This window comes from Pelecanus crispus, chromosome 7 (genome assembly GCF_030463565.1).
Source record: "Pelecanus crispus isolate bPelCri1 chromosome 7, bPelCri1.pri, whole genome shotgun sequence".
Taxonomy (NCBI): Eukaryota; Metazoa; Chordata; class Aves; order Pelecaniformes; family Pelecanidae; genus Pelecanus; species Pelecanus crispus.
Window position 1 is genome coordinate 15,137,095 of NC_134649.1, and position 9,288 is coordinate 15,146,382.

Below are 9,288 nucleotides of genomic sequence, written 5' to 3' on the forward strand. Positions count from 1 at the left end.
AGACTCCAGGGGACCTACTAACACACCCAACAAGTATGTCTCCTTTGGGTCAACTTATGTGAAACAGTTAATTGCTAAAAAACAAACACAGATGAGCAACATCTTTAGCATCAGCGTCTTTACATGAAAGAGCCCTACACTAAGCTGCCAGTGTCTACTGCAGGTAGACTGTCTACCGATGGTCTTCTCCTTCATTTTTCCATAAAGCCTGTACAGATGCTTCTGAAGCATCTCTGTTTACCTCCCTTCCCTTTCAGCTTTCTGGAGAAAGTGCCAGAAGATTGTTGTCACCTACTTCTAACCGTTATCAGGGATGGGGAAGGTATATGAAGTTGACTTGTGCCTGTGAAGTGACTCCTCTGAAAACTGAAATTCTCTTCAACTTTACCGAGGGCAGTTTTGACAGCCACCAGCGTGCAGGTGATGGACAGACAGCTGACATATTGAGTAATGTCAAAAATGTTATACATCCACATGTTATTCCCAAGCATGAGTGGACAAGAAGAAACAGATTTTAAGCTCTTCAGATGTACCATTGTCTAGGGTCACTTATATAAACAAATATTTTAATTATTCTTTTCAAAATACTGTATATCACCTACTTTCTATCCAAACAGCAATAATACCACTGAAGAGATACTTCAGGGCAGCCACTTTGCAGCCACTAAGCAAAATTCACCATTCAGAGAAGGTGTACTCCTATTTGTCCGGGAGAAAGGGGACACAACAGAGCCCTTAGCAAAGATATTTAAAATTAAACAGATGCCAGTAACAAGGTGCTAGAACAGTGCAGTTGGGAGAGATCAGCCAGAAGACATGACATTAAAGCTGAAATCTTGGGAGAAGAGACAGGAACTGGGTAGAACAAAATGCATGGCAGCAGATGATAACAGCCAGCCAAAGGAAGAAATACAGGAAAGAAGCAAAGTGACATGAAGAGCAGTTCCTATGATAATTCAGAAAAGACCACAGAAGCAGCCTTTTAAGCTATGTTAAGAAACTGTAATACAAAGCATCACTAAATCCAGCACGGTAGCAGCTGAAAGCAGGGGCACAGACAAGAGGTATCTTTGTTACTACCAATAAAAGCCTTAAGTGACACAGAACTAGAGGAATGGTCTTGCTTCCTGACAAGAACATGAGATGAAGAGCTCAGCTACTGAGAAAGAGGGCTGAAAACATTGGTATGGCAGACTATAAGGTCCTGCCATGCAACCTCAGCCAGAACATCAAAGGCAGAGGAAGACGAATCAAAGTGAAAATTAATTGAGGTCAAGAGTTTGTTAGGCTAAATCACATTTAGTATCATTTCAAAGCTCTTTGTGGGCATATCACAAAATACTGAGAGATACTATTGATCACAGCTTCAGAATTTGAGATTTAAAAAATAAGTTTTAGAAAAGTCTAGTCATATGAAATCATATACTTACTGGTGAACACTGAAGTCCTTTTCCCTTCCAGTTTATGCCCTGAAATGAAGGTTGTTCTAACTAAACTCTAATGATATGTTTTTATATATCAGCTAAGCAAAGAAAATTCACCATTTTCCCAGGGCTTATAAAATGGTGGCTGCCAAGTTAACAGTTTGATAAGCCAAATCCTGAGTCTTTAAAATGCATTTTCTTGCATATTATGTCATCATTCACACTTGTGCCATGGGAGCGTTCAATTAGTATAAAACACCATAAGGCAGCAGAATTCAGGTTTGTACTGCATTGAATATGAAGTCATAAATTACATTTTCTTGTAAAAGAAGCATAGAATCAAGATCAATATTCTTAGCAGAAGACCTACTGCTGAGCAAGTGATGAGTAACAGAGAACTCAAAGAGGATCAACAGAAGTTAAAAACTAAACAAATTGCTAGAATTTGCTAATATATAGATGAGCTATTTGCACGCATTTGTTTTAGATCTTCATGAGTGTCATGAATTAATAAACAGCTACTACTATAGACAAAACAGTGGTTATATAAGAGAATTAATTTAGAATGAAGTGTTACAAGAACATTTTGTAGTTTTTCCTTTATATTACAACTAAAGCATAAGAGAAATATAAAACAGAAGGTATATGAATGTCCATGTTAATATAACAGTCCTTGAGTTTTTTTTCTCTTGCTGCTTCATTAATTTCTCGTTTGCATTAAGATACTTTGATGCACAAGACCAGTATTTTGTGTGAAAGCTTTGCTTCTAAGAATACCATGACTTCCCTAGAAATACTGCATACTCATGTGCACATATGCACATATCCACGTTTTGTCTGACAATATTTAGCTTTATTGAAGTTTAGTGATGCTGATGGCACCTAGAGCAAACTTTTTAAAATAAAATCAAGATATTTATCAGACTGTTCCTTTAAAAAAATGTAAAAACTGTTTCCACAAAGTCAAATATTGCCCAAGGCATCACTGAGCTGCATGTAGCTTATCAGCACGTGCCAAATTCCTCCAGCTCTGCCCACTCAAGCATATCTGATTTGCAGTACTAACCCATAACTCAACTGTAAATCAGGTTCCTCAGTCCTACTCCCCATTTCTCCCTGCTTATAACCTAATAAACTTCTTTGTCCTGCCTTTATGATCACATTGTCAAAGAGAACTCCCTCATGACGGTAAAAAAAAAAAAAAAAAAAAAAATCCTGTTCTTCGTTAAAACCATACCAGTTTATCCCACCACTAACTTGTCGCATCTCTACCATCCTGTGTCTGTTTCTATGAACACTTTTCACGCTGAAACTGCACCACAGACCTCTGTTAACTTGGAAAATTATCCCAGTTTGCACAGCTTCAAGGGCTTTGGCTGTACTACTTTAGCAACTTTGGACCATTTGTACGGTATTAAAGTTTCATTTGAAAAAGCTTAGTATGCCACCTTTTATTCTACAGAAGCCATGAGGTATTTAAAGGTCAAAAGCTTTAAGGGGCCAGGGAGCAGGAGGTCTGACCTTGAATGCCTTTCTAAGCACATACTAATGCAAGGGCTTTTCCTCATCACTCAGCTTTTTTGACTGAGACTGGTTATGAACTGAGTAGAATGAAAAAGGTCAGATTATACCATAAGGAAATAGCGTGATCCTAACTCAACATATGCTTTCCCCACAGAGCCCTAATTCCAATATAGTAAGCATATCTTGACTCTGCCTCCTCTACTGACCTTAAAAAAAAAAAAATTTGTTAACTTCTCTATTAGGCTCATCTCAGACCTTCCAATCACTGCCACATAATTACTGCTTAACCTCAGGCGCACATCCCTGTGCTGCATTTTCTCAAGATAAAAACTATAATCCTAAGGCAGGTAGTTTGGTAACATATACATTACAATGGAAGAGTTGCTTAGGGCTTGGAAGCGTGCATGCTCATGCACTCACAGCGATTTGAAGTGAAAAATCTGGGTTCTGTTTTGTGCCCACTGAAGTCTGCAGCTCACATTCCCTATTGGTTCTTGCGTTTACATGCAGAGCTTGCTCAAAAGCATAAAGGAAGCTTTCCAGCATGAAACATCCTGAACAATATTAAACTATTAACTACAGTTATAAGAATCACACTTCTTGATAAAGAAAATACATACCCTGATTTTTAAATTAATTCAGAATACATCAGTTCTCACATACATCAAGGTCCTTAAAACTAGGAACTGAACTTCCCAGAGACCTAATCTCAAACAGTTCACATAATAAAACAGCGGTTGTGACAGAAACGTCCTCCTCATAGCTACAGCCCATAACAAGAGCTACCAAATAGGATTTTATAGCTCATTTACAGAAGGAGAAAAGGCTTTGTGTGACAAAGGATCACTATACAGGTAATAGTCAATCTGCCAAAAAGCCTTTTCTGAATTTATATTCATACTTATTTCATGTTTCCTATACATCCTAAACTATCAATACAAGATCAGTTGCTTCAAAGTCCAGTTAAATGTGTGGCAATCAGTGCAGGCACAAAAAAAATGCAGAAATTGCCTTACAGTCCTGAAAATATTAAGAGATTGGTAGCGTTTAACTGTTTGTATTGGATTAAAAATACAAATATTTGGGGGGAAAAACCAAAACAGGATAGATGGGGCAAAATTATTAAAAACAATTATTGATAATTTGACAAAAATTGACAAAAAAAAAGCAGCATGTGTCTTCTCAGTCTAGCAGAATTCTATTTGCCCAGGCTTCAATATTCTTGATCATCAAGGGAAACAATATAAATTCCCCCAACACTCCTTTAGATTCATCATTGCAGTAAACTGTTAGGAAGTAAGTTTTAGGCAGAGCCTGGCAGGTTTTCATGATAAATTCCTAAGGTTTGTGTGCTCCTAGCCTATCTCATTCTCCTATTCCTGTCTATACTTTGCCTTTATCAGACATATTCTCTCTTACTGTCTATATAATATTTTTGTACTGTTAATAAAAAGCTAATTATTTTCCTTAAAAATAGGTTTGACTTGCAGTCTACTGATCCATTCTATATTGCTTTCACAACTTTCTCAATTTACTTTATGATGTAAATCTTGCACTCTCTTTAAGAATGTTGTATATTATCTCTAGTAATCAGCAAAGATAGAACCTTTCCCAGACTAAAAAATTGTATTCACCCGCTGTCCACAATATATAGCAAGTCCATCTAAGAGGCATTAAATAATAAAATATACTGCACTTACAAAATACTCAATAGACATATCTAAAGTACAAAATCTAAAGACACAGAAGTCACATAGTGCTGTCTTTGTGGCATGTCTGCAGGCTTACACTGATGCTCGTGACGCTGCTCACAGATTTGCTATTTATATAAGTTGCTATTCAGAAGCCTATTGTGTCCATGAATCTGAAAATACAGGTCAACAATACTTCGCAATTTGTGAAGCAAATTGTGAAGCAGTGGGGCGCACATGCATTTGTGTAAGTGTGAGCAATGGAATAAATTAGAAAAGAGAAATACAATGCTGAGAAAGATGCTTAACAGAGAAATGGAGATAGAATGGAAATACAGAGCCTACAGGGGAAGGCAGGGTGTGTAATGCAGGAAAAGGAAAAAAAGATATGTGAGGCTAGGTAAGTGAGAAGAGGATGACGACCAAAGAAATTACACTAAACACAGCAAGACAAGACAAAGGTAATAAAAAAGACATTTGGAGTAATTATTAGGAAAAAGTAAAACAATAAAAGATTTATCAAGACTTTTTAAAAAACGTAATTAAAAACTAGTCCATATTTAGCACATCATACAATGAAACTAATAACTGGCTCCTTTAAAGATGCAGAGTCTGCTCTCTGTGGGTACAGCAGCAAAAATATTTCTGTTTAGTTAATACATCTAAGCAGATAGCGGGCAACAAATACAATAAGCCAGTAAACAACATTTCTATCCTATGTTTCACTTCCTCGTGTTTTAATATATTCTGACAGAACCCTCAGTATTCCACACCTTTTCCTTTACTTTGCTTTTTGCGGCTCCATCCTGGAGACCCTGCCTGCCACCGCACTTCCAGTTTAAGATTTAATGGGACTTCCCTGGAGACCTGTCAGGCTATACCCTAATCGGCCGGAGGAGTCACTGTTGAGTGACAGCCAGATCTCCCCTGGGGCACGAACATACTGCTTTTGCAGTCCGAGGGAGCAAGAGTCTGGGACCAGGAATCAATACAACCCATTTTAACTAGCAAGAACCACCTAGTAATACCTTGTTTGTATTTCTTGAACGAGTGACACAAGAAACACTTATTTCATTCCACACAATAATTCACCACAATCAGAAGGAGCACAGTAAGGGCAAGACCATCTCCCAGCTGCTGATTACATCAAAGGTTTGCAGCACAAATTCAATTTTATGATGTTAATCTCAGCCTGCCACTCAGAAATTTTCTCTGAGGGATATGATTTTTCTCTGGATTTCATTTTAAGAATGATTTTCTTCTTCTACAATCAATAAAGGTATGTTTTCATCAAAAGACTCTATCTTGGCAGAATTCAATTGGCCATCTCAAAACCTTTTGGTGACACAATATTAATTAAAATAGTTTATGTTGCACCTAAGCTGGAAAATGGGGCAGTGAAAACATCAACAACACAGAACACTTGTGCTTTACACAGTGTCATAAGATACAGTAGAATAATCTTCACCTCCTCGAAGTTACTGTTTTACCCCATACACTGTTACATTATTTTAAGCTTGCTAGAAAAGTGTCATGAGATGCTCTTTTGCTAAGTCAAAAAATGAAAAATGCCTGCAAAAATATAAATTCCCACTTTCTTTCACTGTCATTACATGCTCCAACAACAATAATCAATGATATAATAGCTGTTTAAACATGTTAGACAACAATTAATGCATGTGAGCTAGCTAACTTGATTTTAAATCACATATGTCATGGATCCTGTATATATACAAAGTTTTTTTGAAAAAGAAATATATTATACAAGTGTGTTTGGAGCCATAAAAGATGTCTTTGAAGAAAAAACAACCACATTTTTTTTTACTGTCAAAATATAGCATCTGAATGTCCTATCAACTACAAGAATAGTTATCCTTAGGAAATGAAATGTTGCTTAAGCACTATACAGAACTACATATATGTGAATTATTTGCCACTTCCAAATTCTTAAGCATACAAATAGTATCACTTAAGTCATCTTCAGTGGAGTTACTCATGTTCAAATGGCTAAATGCTTTGCTGAAGCAGAGCTTTAATCGGGTCTTAGGACATTCACACATGAATTCTTACAGGAAACATGACAGCAACGGGTCATCAGTTTCTGCAGAATGTAGCTTTGATTTCTACAAAATTGCATCCTACTGACTTAAAGACTGGTTTAAACCTTAGTTTTATATATATAAAGTTATGCCTACCTTTATTGAAAGTAACAATTTTCCATGTGAGAAAGTGATGCTTTTCCTTATGCTATTAAAGAGAGAGGTCCTTACATTTTCTTAATTATAAATTGTCTTATGAGCAGAGAGACATTTATGCCCTTTAAAGAGTCAGTGATCCCAACACAATCCCCCATGAATCAAAGCGCCTACTAAGGTGGTGTCAACTCCAAGTTTATGGCCTACATAAAGTTTATTACTCTCTACACTTTCCAAGTTAAGTCTGTGTCAAGACTTCCCATAGATACAAGCAAAAGTCACATGTAACCTACAAGAGCTTTGATCGACTTCTGTTTTTATGAAATACACAGATTCTGTAATGAACTAGCCATAATTAAGCCTACAGAACTCATTCTTATTTACACTGCTTTAACACAAAAGAGACAAAATCTGATAAGATCAAAACACATGAAACCTAACAAAAACAACTTACAAAAATCTCCGAGAGGCAGTGAATATGCATCAGATCTTTAGGTCCTTCATTTTGTCTTCCTTAAGTGACCTTGAACTCATCTCAGATAAAAAAACCCACTGATCAGAGAGGTGATGTTTTTGGTTCAGCTACACTGTACTCTGGAATGTTTAAATAACAAACAAAATTGGAACCAGATACTGGAAATAAAGCAACTAAAACATATCATCAGACTTTAGTTTTTGGATAGTGATGTAATAATCATTAATCAGTGGTGTAATCAATTGCATCATAATGAGAATTTCCAAACTCTGACAACAAGAACTCCTTATTTTTCTGTTTTGTTCTTTGAATACTCTTCATTACCAAGCAGGCCTCTATGCAATGTTCTTCACTATGGGGCATGCAGCTGTTTAGTGTAAACAACTTAGAAGGATTTATTAAATACACACAGTCAAGTCTGCTTAAGTAAAAAGACACCGTTTATTATGAAGCAGAATCAAAGTCCAAAACTGATTCAACACATTGCAACGCATGGACTGCGGTTTTCGTTACAGTAAACTTCTAATTTTAACACTGAAAAATTTTGAGAAAAACCTGCTTTTGCCATGTAATCAATCCTACCAGCACAAACCTTTTGAGCAGAACTAGCTCACCACAACAGCCATTTTTGCAACGAGTATTCCCAAAAGATCATAGTTCTGTACCAGTGGCATTACTGATATGCTAAAATTTCATGATATTTTAAGAAAACACTACTGCTGTTCCTAGTAGTGCCTAGAAAAGTAATCATGACAGAAACACCACAAGGCTCTAGGGGAGCAATCCTGATTAATTTCATAACTGAGCAAGCTTAAAAAAAAAAAAATCTAACCAGAACTATTTTCAAGAAAAAACAGAACTGTTGTTACACAAACATAAATTTATTTCTGCTCTAAGATTTTGCACCTACTCAATAAAGGCATCACTAAAATAACACAAAAGCATTTTCCCATTTCAATGAGCTAATATTTTGAACTCTGATGTGTCCTCACACTACTACTTTTCTCCAATGAATAAGTAAACTCTAAGACAATTGATGGAATATATGTAATTCACTAGACTATCTTGGAATCAGAAGTTTCAGATACCTAACATCAAAGTTGAGCTATAACAAAGTTACACAGCTGATGCTAAACGTACATGGCACCAAACAAAACTCCCAGAAACTTGGATGAAATCTGCCCAAGTAAGAAAGAACAAATGCCGCAGCAGTCAAAAGGGCTTAGCAGCCATCGAAAGAGCTCTGTGGTACCCAACATCACCGCTCTTCTGGGCCACGGCAAAACCCAACCCCACCCTCAGTCGCTTTCCTGAGGCACCGGAGAAAGCAGAGCCTTGCTGCCGCAGACCCGCTGCCCGGCCGCACAAGGACGCTTCCCGCAAGCGGCCCCACATTTCCCACCGAGGGGAGAGCCGGGCCACGGCGCCGGCTCAGCGCCCGCCTCCGGGCCACCTGCGCGGTGCCAGCGCCGCCGGTGCCACCGCCGCCCCCAGCCCGGCCCTGCCGGCGGGACGGCGAGGCCAGCGCCAGGCTGGCAGCCTGCGGGGCGAAGGCGGCCGAGAGGAGCCGCGCCCGGAGCCGAGCCGAGCTGAGCAGGCGAGGCCGCAGCCCAGCCCCTTACCTCCAGCGGCTCCCAGGCACCGCGAGCGGGGAGGACCGGCCGGCAGCGGCGAGAGCGCTCAGGGGAGGGGAAGGGGAGGGAGCTGGGACGGGTTTTATCCCACTCGGGAGCGGCTACACCCAGCCCTGCTCCCGCCCCGGCCGCTGCCCGCCGGCCGCTCCTTGCCCCCCCTCGCCCGCGGCGGCCGGAGCAAGGGCTGCGCGGGCCGGCGCGAGCTCGCGCTCCCCAGCGCGCCCGCCCGCAGCTCGCGCCGCCGCCCGCAGCTCGCGCCGCCGCCCGCTGAGGGAAACGGCTTACGCCGTAGCTTCCTCTGCCCTGACAGCTCAGGGCAAAACGGTGAGGGGAAATAGGGGCCAG